An 18,948-nucleotide genomic window follows, 5' to 3' on the forward strand; every position below is an offset into this window, starting at 1 on the left:
AGCTTTCCCACCCATGCCTTCCAGCACCTGGGCTTGTGCAGGAGAACTAAGCGGAGATGGCAGTTGCTATCGCTTCACACTTCAACAATACAAAGGGTTGAATTAAACTCTCACCCTTCCTGACAGCACCGTTATGTTCAGCTTTCCTTTTATTCATGGCCTTTCTCTTCCCGAGCTATCAGTTGTCAGCCTCACCATGATGCTTACCTTCCTGGACAAAATGGACTCCCTCTATATCCCTCTAGGCAAAGACGGCAGCTCTATCTCTTTGTCGATTGTTCGTAAAACAACAAAAATGGTTGCATTATGTTTATCTCCGACTTTTACTTAAAGTACCGCCAAGCAAGGGAACGAGACGTAAAGTGAAACGTGGCATTTGTGTCCCTTCCAGTTATTGATTGATAGATTGAAAGTTACAGCACGGAAACTGGCTTATTGGAAAGTTAATGTCACAAAATAATAGAGTTAGAGGTTGGCAGTGCAATTCTGCTATCTTTCAAATGGGATATTTAGTCAGTTTTGATGGTGGATTTTGAAGAGAGACTATTTTGAATACTCGTAACTATGTTGGCGCCTTTTATGTGGCCACTTGCATACTTGTAGTGTATACAAACAAAGACTCTCACAGTACCAAGTACACGTGACAATAAAGTAACAATAAATCAATCAATCAAGATCTCAAGGTCTATGAGTCATCTGGCTAACAGTTGAACTTACTTCTCACCACTAAGAAACAGGAAGTCTCTGATGCCTGGGTGAACAAAATAGAGAGATAAATATCCTCCAGGGACCAAGAAATATTCTCCAGGGACCAAGACCAAGATTTCAAGGTCTGAAGAAAGGTTTCGCCCCGAAACATTGCCTGTTTCCTTTGCTCCAGAGATGCTGCCTCACCCACTGAGTTTCTCCAGCATTTTTGTCTACCTTCGATTACCCAGCATCTGCAGTTCCTTCTTAAAAATCTAGATCTCATGGCCCCATTCACGGGGGGAGCCAATGTGCATCCTTCAATCAATCACTAGAAAAAAACCATATAATAAAGATAGGCACAAAGTGTTGGAGTAACTCAGCTGGTCAGGCAGCATCTCTGGAGAAAATGGACAGGTGACGTTTTGAGATGGGACCCTTCTTCAAACTGATTGTAGAGGGTAGGAACTGGAAGCAAGAAAAGGCCAGGACAAATCAAGGCTGATGACAACAGGCAGAGAGATTCCGATGGGCCAGAAAAAAAATATTATACCAGAGAAAACATGGTTACATGGAAGTACAGAAATCAAATCTTGTAATTGTCCAGAAACAACAGTAAATTTCTACAGGGTTATGGTAAAATGCCAACAGAAATGGTAAACATTTCAGCACCTTTCACCTGTGACTGAGCACTTAGTGGCTTTGGGAGAAAAAGGAAAATGCAGTATTATTTTCATCCACCCAAGCCTTGGTTTAACTTGTGGCATCAAACCAATTAGGAGCAGACGAGGTCATTCGATCCAATTTGTGATCCCAACTACAAAGACAGATGTGTACAGTAATTCGTTCTTCCCCCGCACAATTAAAGCATGGAATAATCTCCACCCTTCTATAGTTACCCAACCAGATGCAACTAAATTTAAAGTAGCCCTTTCTTCCCAATAACCTTTTCTGGCTTAAGACCTCCCTTCACCAGCTCCAGTTTAAATTCCATTTGGAATATTTTGGAGGACCAACAAACCAAGAACCAAGAACCTCTGACAGTATGGGTCTCCCTCAGAACTGCACTGACAGTACATCCTCAATTATGTCCTCTCATGTCAGTTGGTAATTTTGAGATGAGAGCCTTTTGTGCCAGTGTTAGGGCAGCATGGTGGCACAGTGGTAAAGTTGCATCCTTACATACCAGAGACCTGGGTTGGATCCTGACTACGGGTGCTGTCTGTACGGTGTTTGTACATTCTCTCTGTGACCGTGTGGTTTTCTCCAGGTGCTCCGGTTTCCTCCCACACTCCAAAGATGTACAGGTTTGTAGGTTAATTGGCTTTAGTAAAGATTGTAAATTGCCCCTAGTGTGTCGGATAGTGCTAGTATATGTTGTGATCGCTGGTCGGTATGGACTCAGTGGGTCAAATGGTCTGTTTCCATGCAGTAAATATAAACTAAAATAAAAGAAACTAAATTGAACTAAATTACTGAGCAAATCCTGGGTAGCAAAAAAAAATATGATGGGTATATCATAACACTGGGGGCTGCGGGGTTTGAAGAACAACTTTATACTTCTCATACAGAGGACCCAAGGGACATTATGTTGAGCAAAATTGAATCTTGGCATGATTGTCAAATTTTATTTCCATTTCAAAATGGTGAATGCAAAAGAATTTGGGCAGGCTTAGCATTGCAAATATTTAATAGATAATTAGTTTCCTCATGCAAGCAATCACATCTGAAAGGTCACAGCGTATACCAACACCACTAATGCACTTCAGTTGGGCTGTGGGAAAGGAATGCAAACTCTGATCCCGGCCAGCTCTGTGTTGAGTTAATGTGAAAACAAAGTGTAACTTTATCACGAGATTACTATTGTTATTCATCTTCCCCGCTTCCTTCGTCCCTTTCTTCATTCTGTCAGAGTACAGGAAGCCTCCTAGTTCTGTGGATTTTGAGGTGGCTCGTGAAGGCATCGGTGGACCTGCAGACTAAGTCACAGGTGGGGCACAGTCTACTGATGGTGGGTAGTTTGTGAAGCAGAAAACTCTTCCCACAAATTACTCCGGTCTTCTTTAGACATTACTTCAGACTTGAGAGTTTCAGAGCGGAAACAGGCCCTCAGCCCACTGAGTCTGCATTGACCAGTGACCCCGTATTCTCCACAGTAGGGACAATTTCCGAGTTCCAGAAGCTAATTAACCTGCAAACCTGCACATCTTTGGACTGCAGGCGGGAATCACAGCATCCAGAGAAATCCTACACAGTCACAATGAGAACGTACAAACTCCATACAGACAGCGCCCATAGTCAAGATTGAACCCAGATCTCTGGTGCTGTAAGGCTGCAACTCTAATGCCTCACCACTATGCCACCCTGCATTCTGTACCATCCCAATCTATCAACATGATCATTAGTGCCATCCTGAATGCTCCTTCTCCACTTTGAATGGCCATGAGACAGGCATATCCAAGTGTCAATGAGGGAGATAGATTTTTTCAAGGAGGCTTTTTAGAAAATCCTTAAATAATTGCCACTTTTAATCTATTGCTGCGACAGAGATCAGAGTAAGTCAAGTCAAGAGAGTTTATTGTCATGTGTCCCAGATAGGACAATGAAATTCTTGCTTGATGCAGCACAACAGAATATTGTAAGCATAAATACAGAACAGTTCAGTTTAATATACACATAAATAAACAGATAAAGTGCAATAGTCTGTTACAGTTCAGAGTCTGTTTGTTGGCGAATTTAATAGTCTCATGGCCGTGGGGAAGTAGCTGTTCCTGAACCTGGATGTAACAGATTTCAGGCTCCTGTACCTTCTACCAGACGGTAGCAGAGAGATGAGTGCATGGCCAGGATGGTGTGTGTCCTTGATGATGTTGGCTGCCTTTTTGAGGCATCGACTGCGATAGATCCCTTCGATGGTGGGGATGTCAGAGCCGATGATGGACTGGGCAGTGGTCACAACCTTCTTCATTCTTTTCTGCTCCTGGACGCTCAAGTTGCTGAACCAAGCCACGATGCAACCAGTCAGCATGCTCTCTACTGTACACCTGTAGAAGTTAGAGAGAGTCCTCTTTGACATACCGACTCTCCGTAATCTTCTCATGAAGTAGAGGTGCTGATGTGCTTTCTTTATAATTGCATCAGTGTGCTGGGACCAGGAAAGATCTTCAGAAATGTGCACGCCCAGGAATTTGAAGTTCTTGACCCTTTCTTCCATCATCCCATTGATATAAATGGGATTGTGGGTCCCTATCCTATCCCTTCCAAAGTCCACAATCAGTTCTTGGTTTTGCTGGTGTTGAGAGCCAGGTTATTTTGCTGACACTATTTGGTCAATTGGTCAATCTCACTTCTATACTCTGACTCGGCCCCATCAGTGATTCGTCCCACAACAGTGATGTTGTCGGCGAACTTGATGATGAAGTTCGCACTATGACCGGTTACGCAGTCTATGAGTATAGAGTGAGTAAAGCAGAGGGCTGAGCACGCAGCCTTGAGGTGCTCCCGTGCTGATTGTTATCGAGGCTGACACATTTCCACCAATACGGCCAGACTGTGGTCTGTGGATGAGGAAATCGAGGATCCAATTGCAGAAGGATGCGCAGAGACCCAGATCTGAGAGCTTGGTAACCAGCTTGGAGAGGATCATTGTATTAAATGCTGAGCTGTAGTCAATGAATAACAGCCTGATATAATCATTTTTGTTGTCCAAGTGGTCCAGTGCGGAGTGGCGAGCCAGTGAAATCGTATCCATTGTTGATCTGTTATGGCGGTAAGTGAACTGCAGTGGGACGAGGTTCTTGTCGAGGTTGGAGTTGATATGCACCATAATCAACCTCTCAAAGCACTTCATAACCACAGACGTTAGTGCCACTGGTCAATAGTCATTGAAACATGTCACCTTGCTCTTCTTGGGCACCGGTATTATTGATGCCCTTTTAAAGCAGGTGGGAACCTCAGACCTCAGAAGTGAGAGGTTGAAAATGTCCGTAAAAACTCCAGCCAGTTGGTCCGCACAGGTTTTTAGAACACGACCGGGTATGCCATCAGGTCCAGGCGCTTTCCGAGGGTCACCCCCCTGAAGGATCTTCTGACGTCGGACTCTAACTGTGACTGAAATTTTTGATGGCCTTACCAAGGTCGTATCAGGATTTCTTGTAGACCTCTGTATCTCCAGAGCTGAATGCCCGGGAACTGGACTTCAGAAGAATGCGGATCTCATGGTTCATCCAAGGCTTCTGGTTAGGAAACACTCGGAAGGTTTTTGTTGAGATGCAGTCCTCCACACATTTCCTAAAGTCTGTAACAACTGTGGCGAATCCGTTCAGGTCCGTTGCCGAGACCTTGAACATTGCCCAGTCTACAGACTCCAAAAAGTCCTGGAGTTGTTCCTCTCGCCCGGCCAGCTCTGTACAGTCCTCACCTCTGGGGGGGCGCTCTTCAATTGCTGCCTGTAGGCAGGAAGAAGCAGCACCGCGGTATGGTCGGATTTATCAAAGTGAGGGCGAGGGATAGAGCAATAGGTGTCTTTGATGGTCGTGTAGCAGTGGTCGAGGGTGTTTGATTCATTGGTGCTGCAGGAGACATGTTGGTAGAAGTTAGAGAGCGATTTCTTAAGGTTGGCTTTGTTGAAGTCCTCGGCCACGGTGGTAAATGCCTCGGTGTAAGATGTCTGATGTTTGTTGACCACGACGTGTAACTCCTCCAGTGTCAGATGGACATTAGCCTGGGGAGGGATGTAGACCACGGTCAGGATGATGGAGGTGAATTCCATTGGTAGGTAGAAGGGACAGCACTTCACAGCCTGGTATTCCAGCTGTGGAGAGCAGAAGTTGGGTAGGACGGCTACGTCTGAGCACCACGCAGAGTTGGCCATGAGGCAGACGCCCTCTCCTCTCCCTTTCCCAAATGCCAGTGTACGGTCCATGCGATGGATGGAGAAACCTTCAGGCTGGACCGCTGAGTCTGGGGAGCTGGGGGTGAGTCATGTCTCTGTGAAACAGAACACAGAGCATTCCCTCAGCTCCCTTTAGTAAAGCAGCCTTGCCCTTAAGTCCTCTGCCTGTTTAAGAATGGAGATGCAACATCAACACTCAGACTACAGATGCTGGAATCTTGAGCAAAACACAAAGTGCTGGAGAAACTCAGTGGATCAGGTAGCATCTGTGAAGTGAATTGACAAACAATGTTTTGAGCCAGGGTCCTTTTTAAGATTGATCAAAGTATCCTGACGCACTGGTAGAGTTTCTGCCTTACAGCCCCAGAGACCCGACTTCGATCCTGACTACGGGTGCTGTCTGTACGGAGTTTGTACGTTCTCCCCGTGTACATTCACCCGGGTTTCTTCCAGGTGCTCCGTTTCCTCCCACATTCCATAGATGTGCGGGTTTGTAGGTTAATTGGCATCTGAAATTATCCCTGGTGTATAGAATAGAAATAGTGTATGGGTAAACGCTGGTTGGCATGGACTCGATGAGCCGAAAGGTCTGTTTCCACACTGTATCTCGAAACTAAACTAAACTAAACCAAGATGACCAAAATTATTGCCAAGTGAGATTTTTAAAACTATGAAGGGGCTGTCCCACTGCGGCGACCTAATTGGCGGATTTAGAAGAGTTTGCCCTCGACATACTTGCAGCATGGTCGACACGAGGTCCTAGGAGGTCTTTGTAACTCTCCTTCATGCTCGAGAATAGTCCCCGTGTACTCAAGCCCTCAGCTAGGTCGCCGCGTATTTTTCAACATGCTGAAAAATGCCCGCGAGTAAAAAAAGGTTGCCATTGAAAAAAAAAAATGTTTTGTTTACTCGTAGGTTTAGTCGAGGTAGGTCGGCATGTTAGTCGTAGGTAATCGAGGGTAGTCGAAGGTAATCTAACGTAGTCAAAGGTAGTCGTAGATAGTCTTCAATATAGTCGAAGGGAGGTCAAAGGAGATCAAAGGAGGTCGTCTTCACTCTCCACTATTCGGTGACCAATTTTCCCGAAGCTAGTCGAAGCTAGTCTTCAACATAGTCGAAGGAGGTCGAAGGAGGTCTTCAACATGACACTTTTTCAAACTCTCTTTTAAACTCGCCATTAGGTCGCCCCAGTGGGACAGCCCCTTAAGTATTTCTAACATTTTCTCTTTTAACCAAAGATTTCCTGCATCCACATTATTCCACATTATTTCACTTTGATATTTTGGGTTTGTGCTGTGGCTTAAATGGTGTATTTCAAATCAAAAGATCTTGTCCAGGTTTTGAATGGAAACATTTGAGCATTGTAGGACTTGGAGGGATCAAAGCCAATGGACCAGCTCCCATTCTGTGCCGAGCAGATTAAACATTCCAGTCTCGGACATTAGTTCAGATTGACCCCATTTAGGTATTAAGTGTTTGAAGACTTTTTGTGTTCATCTCCCATCCTCGAGCCCACCGTTTCCCTTTTAACTCCCCTCTTTCCCCTCCCTCTCCCCTCTTCAACTTATATGCCTCCTTCTGACTTTACATTTCACTCCACTTCTCTCACTTATCTGATGCCCTGTTGTCTCCTTTTCACATCTAGCTTTTGACACTTACTCTACCCACCTTCCAATCTAAACCCACTCATTCTGCATCCGCCTATAACTTGCCAGGCTTTGTCTCAACCTCACTTCTTTTTTACAGCTTCCTCCCCATTCTCCATCTCCAATCAGTCTGAAGAAGAGTACCGAACCGATACATCACCTATCCATATGCCCTAGCACTCTGTGTGTTTTGTTTGGAAGCCAGCATCTGCAGTTCCTTGTTCCCACACTGTATCAAAATAACTGTTTCCCTTTGACAAATAATAAAAGGGTGAAGAAAGACAAACTTCCAGCCATTAATTTCTTATGATGATGTCAAGAAAATTCCATTAAGTTTTTTACAATGTACATTTAGCATTATAAATGTCCAAAATGAAGCAACCATTAGCACAGTGGGAACCCAAAAACAAAACAAAGAGGCATGGATGGTCAATATCTTGTGGCAGGGACACAAATACACGAGGGCAAAGATCTAAGGTGAGAGGAGACACCGGAACTGCGCATGTTTAAGAAAGGAGCGAGGCAAAACAGATGTTTAAGAAGGGACTGAGCCAAAAGAAAATAAATTATAGGCCAGTTGGTCTGACTTCTGTGGTACGTTAAAATGTTAGAGTCCATTATTAAGGATGAGATTTTGGGGTACTTGGAAGCACATGGTAAATAGGCCAAAGTCAGCATGGGTTTGTTCTGGGGAAATCTTTTGGAACTTTTTCAGGAGGCAACATGCAGGATGGACAAAAGAGAGGAGCAAGATAGGAGTCCATGGCATATTTCATATGGGACTCTGTAGCATGGCTTGGACAGGTTGAGAGAGTGGGCAAAGAAGTGACAATAGGAATACAGCGCAGCAAAGTGTACATTCATGCACTTTGGTAGAAAGAATAAATGGCGTAGAATACTTTCCGAATGGGGAGAGGATTCAGAAATCAGAGTTGTAAAGGGACTTGGGAGTGGTGGTGCAGGATTCCCAAAAGGTTAATTTGCAGGTTGAGTCGGCAGTAAGGAATGTACAAATGCAATGCTCGCGTTCATTTCAAATGGACTAGAATATAAAAGCAAGGAAGTAATGCTGAGGCTTTGTAAGGCACTGGTGGGGCAACATATTGTGAGCTGTGTTGTGCCCCATATCTGAGGAAGGATGTGCTGACGTTGGAGAGGATCCAGAGCAGGGTTGATAACTAAGGGTTATGGGGAGAAGGCAGGAGAATGGGGTTGAGAAGGAAAGATAGACCAGCCAGAGTGGACTTAATGGGATGAATGACCTAATTCTGCCCTGCAACATATGAATTGAGGAAATTATTAGAATGATCCTGGGGATGATTGAGTTAACACATGAGGAGTGTTGTAAGGCTCCTGTCCTGTACTTGCTGGTGTTTGGAAAGGGGGTTGGAAAGAGGTTTGAAAAGAATCACTGAATGAGTGCATCTGGAGAAGATGTTTCCAGAAATGAGAGAGTCTAGAACCAGAGGACACAGCCTTAGAATAAAAGGATGTACCTTCAGGATGGAGATAAGGAGGAATTTATTTTGGCAGAAGGTGGTGAATCAGTAGAATTCATTGCCACGGACTGTGGAGGCCAAGTCATTGGATATTTTTTAAAGCAGAGACTAAAAGATTCTTGATTAGTAGGGCTGTCAAAGGTTATGGGGTGTCTTGGCTACATCCTTGCTGGTGGAGAGGGTGGATATCTGGGATGGGGGCTTAGATACCAAAGAAACAGCCTGGTTTCTACTGGATAGAGTATTGTTGGAACCGCACTCACTCAGACCTTAGAGTGCTTGGAGTACATTGTTCCGCTGGAAGATTGCAATCCCAAGGGCACACCACTCCCTTAGTCCTGCGCTGAAGCATTAATCTAGACTGCATGCCTCAATCTGTAGAATGGGATGTGACTCCATCGTATCTGCCTTGGTGTGATCTTTGGCCAAGTGTTGGACAAACAAGAGGCAGACAGACCTCTCTGATCAGCAGCCAGAGGCCTGAAGTACAGATGATGATCATGGTGTGATTGGGAGAAGTGGAATCTACGTTTACTGTTAACAATTTATCTGTGAAGTAATGCAGTCTGTCCAGTTACATTCCACTGAAGAATTTCCAGTCCAACTTCAAAGAGATTAAGCAATTGTCCCCGAGGATTTAATTTTTAATTAATAATTCTCACGATGTGGGCTTGCTGGCTCATGAGAAGGCGGGTGTGACGTTATCCCACAATATTTTGTGGTATCAAGTATTAGAACTATGAGGCAGTGATGATGAAGGAAGGACAGACATAGTTTCCACATCAGAATAGTGTGTTCATCATGAGGAACTTGAAGTTTAATGCCATTATTCTTCCAGGTGGTGGTGGTAGTGTTTCTAGCCTTCCAATGTTAGAGATACAGTGTGGAAATGAGCCCATCGGCCCACCGAGTCTGAGGTAAGCAACGATCCCCGCACACGAACGCTATCCTACACACTAGGGACAATTTACAATTTTACCAAAGCCAATTAACCTATGAACCTGTACATCTTGGGAATGCGGGAGGAAACCGGAGCACACAGAAAACCTACATGGTCACAGGGAGAATGTACAAAGACAGAACCCATAGTCAGGATTAAACCCGGGACTTTGGCACTGTAAAGTAACAATTCCACCATTGCGCCACTGTGCTTTGTAATAGTAAGATTAAATGAAAACTTACCAGTTCGAAGTTTGATCTGTATTTTATGAGGAGTTACGATGAGGGATTACATGAAGAACCCGTCCGGCACGCATGCGCGACATACTTCAAAGCAGCGGTGTGGAATCACAGAAAGACACAATAATTGAAATAAACATAGTAAAGAAAAGGAGAACTTAAATACCAGTTGATCTCTATAATTGAGGGTGGGAGCGGAGGGCACGTAATCCCTCATCGTAACTCCTAATGAAATACAGATCAAACTTCGAACTGGTAAGTTCTCGTTTAATCGTACTATTTTACTTTGAAGTCACATGAGTGACTACGTGAAGATTTTAAAGCTCTGTGATTTCAAACCGTGTAACAGTTCATACTTCACTCGCTGCTGAAGTCATTCGAGGGAGGAAGTATGTTATCGTAATCAACCATGAATCTGTTTGTAAAAACAATAATAGTAAGATTAAACGAGAACTTACCAGTTTGAAGTTTGATCTTTATTTTATGAGGAGGAACGTTGAGGGAATACGTGAAGAACCCCACTTACGACGCATGCGTGTCTTCCTTCAAAGCAGCGGTGTGAGGTCACAGATACACTATAATGACCTAAAATAGTAAGATTATTAAAGAGATACCAGTTTAAGATATGACCATTCGAGGGTGGGAGCGGAGGGCACGTATTCCCTCAACGTTCCTCCTCATAAAATAAAGATCAAACTTCAAACTGGTAAGTTCTCGTTTAATCTTACTATTTTACTTCGGAGTCACGTGAGTGACTACGTGAAGATTTCAAAGCTCTGTGACCTCATGCCGTGGAACGAGTCCATGCTTCACAACTGCCTTGGTAGTTTGGGAGAAATTGTTAATGATATTCAAAACATTCATACCAATTATTTAACGTAAATGATAAATAATATTTTATTAATTCAAATCATAACCCTTGTATTCTTCAGGGATAAATTATCATACAGAACTTAAAATTTTCCCCAAAAACGTTCCCATACTACTAACTGGTTTGTTATAAAATTTCTGAAACGTTTTCTCCGACGACCATCCTGCAATCCTGAGGATTTGGTCCATGGATACATCAAGGCGTTTTGCTGCGGATGTAGCTGCAGCCCTGGTGGAGTGAGATTTAAATATGTTTCTGCCTTCCTGCCGCCATAGTCAAGCCATCCAGTCTTAATATTTGGAATAACTGGACCCTTTGCGCTGTGACTAGCGCCATCAGCATTACCATTTCCTAGTTAGTTTGTCCAGAGTTAATGCTGTAGCCGGCGACCAATTCCTTAGCATGGTCAGGACCACACTTACATCCCAGATTTGGTTGTATCTTGTTTTGGGTGGCTTGGTGTTAAAAATGCCTCTTAAAAGTTTAACTACCAGAGGATGTGATCCCACAGACTGTCTTTCTGTTCCTTGCCACAAATAACTTGACAATGCACTTCTGGCACTATTCACAGTGCTGTAACTAAGTCCTTCATAGTGCAGGCTGGTGAGAAAAACTCTAGCACCGCCGGAACATCCTTATTTCTGTGGTCCAGATGGTTATTATGGCAGTAATTAGTCCATTTTCTAATATGACCTAAATACTGTTTTTGTGTAGACCTTCTTTGTGCTGCTGTGATCATGTCCACAGTTCTTTTTGATAGCCCCATGTCCCGTAGCGGGTCTTTTAGAGTCTACAACCCAATAAATCAATATTTTCTATGGCATGGGTGGCTATCCTGAGTTACTGGATGCACCAGCAACTTAGGACTATGTCTTAAAGTTATACATGGTTCCAGCACCATGTCCTGTATCACGGAGAACCATGGTTGGGTAAGCCAATCAGGTACTATGAGAATCCCAGATGCCGAATCCTGTTGAATTTCCCTTAGTACCCGATTGATTAGGCAGAAAAGGAGGAAATGCATAAATGAACCATTTCCCCCAGTGCAGTGAGAATGCATCTGTAGCTTCTGCCCCAGGATCTGGTTCCCATGATACATACCTCGGTAACTGGTGATTTTACCTGGATGCAAAAATCAATATCCGGCCTTCCATACTTTACTGTGATTACAGCAAATACCGTTCTATCCAACATCCATTCAGTACTTTCAATAAATTTTTGTGACCTGGTGTCTGCCACTGAATTAGTATCCCTGGTAGATACGTAGCCGATAACCAAATATTCCTTTGGACACACCATTGCCAAATTGAGTTTGCCAATACATCACAAGATGTTGATATATAATTCCACCCATATGATTTATATATGCCACCACCGAGGTATTATCTATCTGCAATCTAACATGCTGCTGTTTCATTCCTGAGCAATAAGATTTTAGCCCATAAAACGCACTTAACATTTCTAAGTAACTTATAGAAACATAGAAACATAGAAATTAGGTGCAGGAGTAGGCCATTCGGCCCTTCGAGCCTGCACCGCCATTCAATATGATCATGGCTGATCATCCAACTCAGTATCCCGTACCTGCCTTCTCTCCATACCCCCTGATCCCCTTAGCCACAAGGGCCACATCTAACTCCCTCTTAAATATAGCCAATGAACTGGCCTCAACTGCCCTCTGTGGCAGAGAGTTCCAGAGATTCACCAATCTCTGTGTGAAAAAAGTTCTTCTCATCTCGGTTTTAAAGGATTTCCCCTTTATCCTTAAGCTGTGACCCCTTGTCCTGGACTTCCCTAACATCGGGAACAATCTTCCTGCATCAATTAGTGCTTATACCCTTAGTGTTAAGTAGGCTAGCTTCTTGTATATTCCATCTCCCCCACAGCTCGAGATGGTATCAGTTGCACCCCAACCAATTGCACTGGCATCTGTTTGTAATACCACAGACGGGTTGTCAATAACTATTGGGTTGGAGCAATACTTAACATTGTGTTCCCACCATTGTAATTCTTTTATGGCTTCAATTGTTAGCTCCATTGGCCATCAAAAATGGCCTCTATTAATTTTGAGTGCTCTAATCCTTTTCCTATTAGTAAAGTCATTAACATATTAAATGTGTTAATGGTGTCAATTTTGACTTAATTGGATGGATAATGAATCCCAGCTCTTCAAACAATTGTTTTGTGGCAACCACTGCCTGACATGCCAATTCATAAGTTATTCCCACAATAAGTATATCATCCAACTATGCCATTACTCTATGATTTTGTTGTTGCGGCAATGCCAAAGCTGGTTTAAGAATTTTACCTCTGATGGGTATTGTATAGTAAGCATCTTTAAGATCAATACTTGCCATAAAGTAGCCTGCTGAAACTAACTCTTTAGCAGTGCTAAAAGTATCCATTTTAAAATGAACATATTGCACAACATTGTGAAGCGTTGATAAATCAATAATAATACGGCAACCCCCATCTTTCTTATTTCTAATAAATATGTTTGAGACAAATTCCTGTTGTTCAGGTTTGGTTTGTTCAATTACCCCTTTAGTGAATAATCTTTGTAGTTCTATGTGAGCTTTAGCTTGTTCCAATTTAGTAAGCATGTATATTCTGTCCGGTGTATGTTGTACTGGAGGGTTTTGTTTGTGTAGAAACTCTATCAGATATCCCTTAATACTGCTAAGGATATATCTGTCCATAGTTATATTACACCATGCTTCCAAATGAAGTTGCAATGTCCCTCCAACTTCCGTGCTCCCTATTAATTCTGGAGCCCCAGATTCACCTACCTCCATGGTTATCGGTGGTAACTGAGTTATTTTCTTGGTTTCATTCGTGGTTGTGGAGGGCCTTGAGGTTGAGGTTGGGGTAGATGCTGAAGTAGAGGCTTTCGCATCTTCCACAGTGGTCGTCCCGGGCCAAACCCTATCACCTGTCGCTGACGGCCGAACCTGCTGCAGCCACTCGTACCGGTTTCCCAGCTCCGCAAAAGTGGCCGCTGCTGGCTGCGCTATATCTTGCAGCTGCTCATCCTCACTCCGGTATCGTATTATCCGGAGGCTGTTTCTCCACATCACTTTCGCAGTGATGTCTTTATTAACACTGGCAGCCATCCTGGCCTCGAGATCCTTCCCAGTTTGTTCTTGTTGGAAGTACTGGCCCACCATGTCCGGCAACTTGTTTTTTCTCTCCTTCAACAGGAGAAGGTGGCTCCATCTCCTGCTCAGATTCTGACCAGGTCAGACCTTCAATACCCTCCTCAGAGGAGTCTGACATATCATGTATTATCCGGAGGCTGTTTCTCCACATCACTTTCGCAGTGATGTCTTTATTAACACTGGCAGCCATCCTGGCCTCGAGATCCTTCCCAGTTTGTTCTTGTTGGAAGTACTGGCCCACCATGTCCGGCAACTTGTTTTTTCTCTCCTTCAACAGGAGAAGGTGGCTCCATCTCCTGCTCAGATTCTGACCAGGTCAGACCTTCAATACCCTCCTCAGAGGAGTCTGACATATCATGCAGCCCTTTATGGGACACTGCTGTGGGACTTACATCTTGCCCACTGTGGCTATCCTCCATATCCCGGAGCCTGCCACTCTGGAGAATTTCCTCCAGCAACCGCTCCAGCCGACTTCCATGCTCTCGGGCACTAGTCGATCGCGGGTGCTTTAATATATCGGACTGCTCCTGCCGACCTTGGTGCTCTCGGGCACTAGTCGCACGCGGTATTTCCCGCAGCCGGTCCCCATGCCTACGGGCACTGGTCGCTCCCGGCCGCCCGATATAACTATGCCGCTCCTTGCGGTCCCAGCACTCACGGGCACCTGCTGGCGGCTGATCATCCTGCAGCCACTCGTACCGGCTTTCCAGCTCCCTGCTCCGGTACTGGTAGGTTTTAACCAGTGACTGCTCCAAATCCACATCACTTTCACAGTAATGTAGTTTTCTCTTTGCCTTCCCGCCCGGCGCGGGAATAAGTCAGGCACGGCTCTCCATCCGAGACTCCTGTGCCTCCTGACTTACTTCCTGCACCTTCTCCGCAGCCTCCCTTCGCGTTACTCTGTCCATTCCTAGAAATTCAGAATGCAGTGCAACAAACCTGTTAATTCCAACCACTGGAACCGCCCCCGGTGCTCACACTGGTCCCTCGTGGTTGTTCTGCAGCCGGTCAAACCGGCACCAATGCCCTCCCTCGTGACCGACACTGATGTTACAGCACTGGTCCCTCGCGGTCTTCTGCAGCCGTTAAAACGAGCACCAATGCCTCCAGCACTGGCCGCTCCCGGCTGCTCGTTCTAGTCGCTGGGACCGACACTGGTGCTTACAGCACTGGTCCCTCGCTGTCTTCTGCAGCCGGTAAAAACCTGCAGAAATGCCCCAAGCATAGGCCACCCGCGGCTGCTCGTAGGGCTTCAACCCCTCTGACCAACCCCGTACTCACGGTACTGGTCGCTCGCCCCGGTCCTCCAGCCGCTTCAATCGGCTCCGATGCCGCTAGCGACTGCATCCAACCCAGACTCGCCTGAGTCTGGAAACCCGGGACGTGTTGCTTCGCTTCCCGCCCGGCAGAAGTGAATCTTGCCGGTGCGGGGAGCGACATCGGGCACAGCTGTTTCCTCTCCGGAGGATTCGCGTGCCGTCGGCTGCTGCTGGTGTTGCTGGCTGCCCGCTGTCTCCGCGGTTCTCCCCTCCAGCTTTCCCGCAGCTTCTTTATCCTGCAGTTTCCTACCTGCAAGGTAAGTGGCAAAAATGTTGCAGTCTCTTACCTGCTTCTTTCTATTTACCTCTAGGGAGACGTCCTCTCCCATGTCTGACTCGCGCAATGCGTGTATGCGATATGACACGCATGCGTTGTAAGCGGGGTTCTTCACGTAGTCACTCACGTGACTCCGAAGTAAAATGGTGTTTAGTAAACAATAACAAAACCAAAATGCTCCCCCGGGCTTAAATTATATATTTGCAGATTCTAATACTATTTCTGCAAACGATACAGGTTCTGCCAGCGGCTTGTTATAAAAAGTTTGGAATGTTTTCTCCCTAGAACACCCCACTGTAGCCAGGATGTGGTCCATAGGCACGTCCATCCTCTTAGCCGCCGATGTGGATGCTGCCCTGGTGGAGTGAGATTTATACACGTTAGTGTTTACTCCAGCAGCTCCCAGTACCTGCTTGAGCCATCTTGAGATAGTTTGGCTCGTCACCCGACCATAAGGTTTCTTGTGGCTGACCCATAAGGCTTTTTCTCTCCCTCGGGGATTTCTTGTTGTGTCGATGTAATTCAATAGGTGGGTCATGACACATAACCGTGGTTCAGGTGGGTATGCCCGGAATTCCACGACTGGACCTGATGTTCCTGGTCTGCTCTGTTTGACCAGCCCCTGAATGGTAAATGAGACACGGTCTGGTGTTATAACCATATTGTCCAATCGTAGTAGATGGAGGGACTGGACTCTTTGTGCTGAGATAAGTGCCATCAGCATGACCGTCTTCAGGGTTAGCTGTTCCAGGGTGAGGGACCTGGCTGGTGACCATCCCCTAAGGTGCGTCAGGACCACACTGACATCCCAGATTTGGGTGTACCTAGGTCTGGGGGGATTAGAGTTGAATATACCTCTCATGAGTTTGATCACCAGCGGGTGGTACCCTATGGCCTGTTGTACTGGTGCCTGAGTTAAGTAGGCTGACAGAGCACTTCTGGCTGTGTTAATGGTGCCGTAGCTGAGTCCTTCATTGTGGTGAAGGCCTGCCAGGAACTCCAGTACATTGGTTATTGTAGTAGTTGAATATGTAGTTCCTGTATTCGAACAGTATCTTTCCCACTTCTTGATGTTTGCCAAGTATTGTTTCCTTGTGGACATGCGGTGGGATGCTGTTATCGTGTTGATAGTACTGTCTGACAATCCCAGGCCCAGCAGTGGTCTTTTCAAATTCTGTTACCCAGTAGTTAATTTATCGTGGCATGGGTGGCTTATGCCTGATACCGGGTGAGTTAATAAGTCTGGGCTACTGGGAAAGTCATGGGGTTTCGATGACCATGTCGAACCATGGCTGTGTAGGCCAGTCGGGTACAATCAAAATGCCTGAAGCAGAGTCCATCTGTATTTTGCGTAGTACCCGACTGATGAGGCCGTAGTACCTGACTGATGAGGTAGAAAAAGGGGAGAAAACATAGAGATTAGATCCCCCCCAGTTCAACGTGAATGTATCCATTGCCGCTGCCTCAAGGTCTGGTTCCCATGCGACATACATCGGTACGTGGTGATTCAATCGGAATACAAAGAAATCGATATCTGGTGTTCCATATTGCTTTGTAATTTCAGCAAATACTTTGGTTTAATATGTCCGCCACAGTATTTAGTTCACCTGGTAGGTAAGTTGCTGATAGTCAAATATGTTTGACGACATACCATTACCAAATTGTTAAACAAATTGTCACATGATATCGATTTTATTCCGCCCATGTGGTTTAGTATATGCCACCACGTGATATTATCAATTTATAAATGAACATGCATAATGGTGCAATATTGAACAATATGCTTTTAACCCATAGAACGCACCCAACATTTCCAACTAGGTTTTATGTCCAGTGTCTGTAGTGATGATGACTCCAGATTAGTCCATTTACCACCTGTTCTGGATATGGGTTATTTTGTTTAAACACTAGCACCTTAGCTCTAATGGAAAGGTTCAAGTTAAGTAGCTGGTAATTCTGCTACTAATTTCCCAATTACTCTTGCCACTTTGCCGAATGGTTGGTTGATTGTTAACCATTAATTTGTTACAGGTTTGTGCCAGATACGCTGACTCTCCTTTTGGCAATGTTGTAGACAAGTGGATTGAGTTAATTGAATACCAGATAGTCCATAGTTGTGGATGGTATCAATGTAGATTTATCTGGATAGTATGACAGAGCCCAGGCTAAATAAGTTTTTAGTAGCTAATGTTGCTGATTTAGCTATTTCCATGGTTTTGTATGTCGTTAAATATCATCGAGACATGCCATGATAACATGTTTCTTTAATATTGTCAAGGCTGGTTTGAATATCTTGGAAAACAGTTTTGCCTCATATTTAGCACATTAGTCAATAATTTGTATTGCCATAGTTACCCCATCCAGGTAGATTTTTGGTATCTCTGAAGATCTTATAAATGGGTACTGAATAGTATGCATCTTTTAAGTCAATGCCTACCATAAAGTATCCTTAGGAAATCCACGTTTGGCAGTTACAAAGTGTGTATACCTGGTGAAAAATATTCAAGTGGTCAAGTCAATGATGGTGCGATATTCACCATCTTTGGGTTTTTTGGTAAATTTTAATACGGTTCCAAAGACTTATTAAGACTTCTTTATGACCCCTTTGTATGTCTTCTCCAGTTCAGCTTGTCCCTCATGTTTCCTTTTTAGTGGGAGGGAAAAACCCCTTTGGGGTGCCTGCTGAACTGGCAGCAAGTTTTCTTAATTCAATTTTTGTCCTTGAATACTTTTGGTATAACTACCAAGTGTGATAGTTCTTCATGCTTCCAAAACCAGGTGCGGTCCGCCCCCCCTGTTAGCACAAACCCTTCACCTTTTATGTGATGATAGGAACCATACTCATCTACCTCCACTGTTGTTTTGTAATGTTCTAATTTCTTTAGTTTCTGGTTCCTTGTCTGTCAGGATGGTTTTGTTGGGGGGTGGCGCATTTTCCATGGGGCCCGCGCTGGGCCCTGGCCTGAAAAGGCTTGCGGGGACTGGCATGCGGGCCCTGAGCTTTCACCAGTACCATAAGTAGACACCTACTGGTGGATGCATGGAGGTACTGCTGTCTGGTTTTGTGTGGTTTGTTCATTCCAGGTCCTGCCCTCATGATGCCGAATATCTTGGACACTTCGTCCTGTTTTTAGGCTTGGTTTGGTAACTTTGCCAGATAGCTGGATCTGTGGTTGTGAGGTCGGCGTTCTCACAGTCCTGTGAATTTTATAGGTTGAGGGCAGGATCTATGACTTCCTTCAAGAGGTTGCGGATCGCATACTGTGTTGAACAGTAGGGTCAGGTGTTTTGCCATACTACCCTGCCCCTCTGAAATGAGTATGTGAAATGATAGCCGACGTCAGGGGTATCAATATTGCAAATTAAGATTTTAGGTTTTTTGAAAGCCCTGCTCAATGTGCTCCCAACAATGGTAGGC

Source organism: Leucoraja erinacea, chromosome 1, assembly GCF_028641065.1.
Source record: "Leucoraja erinacea ecotype New England chromosome 1, Leri_hhj_1, whole genome shotgun sequence".
NCBI lineage: Eukaryota > Metazoa > Chordata > Chondrichthyes > Rajiformes > Rajidae > Leucoraja > Leucoraja erinaceus.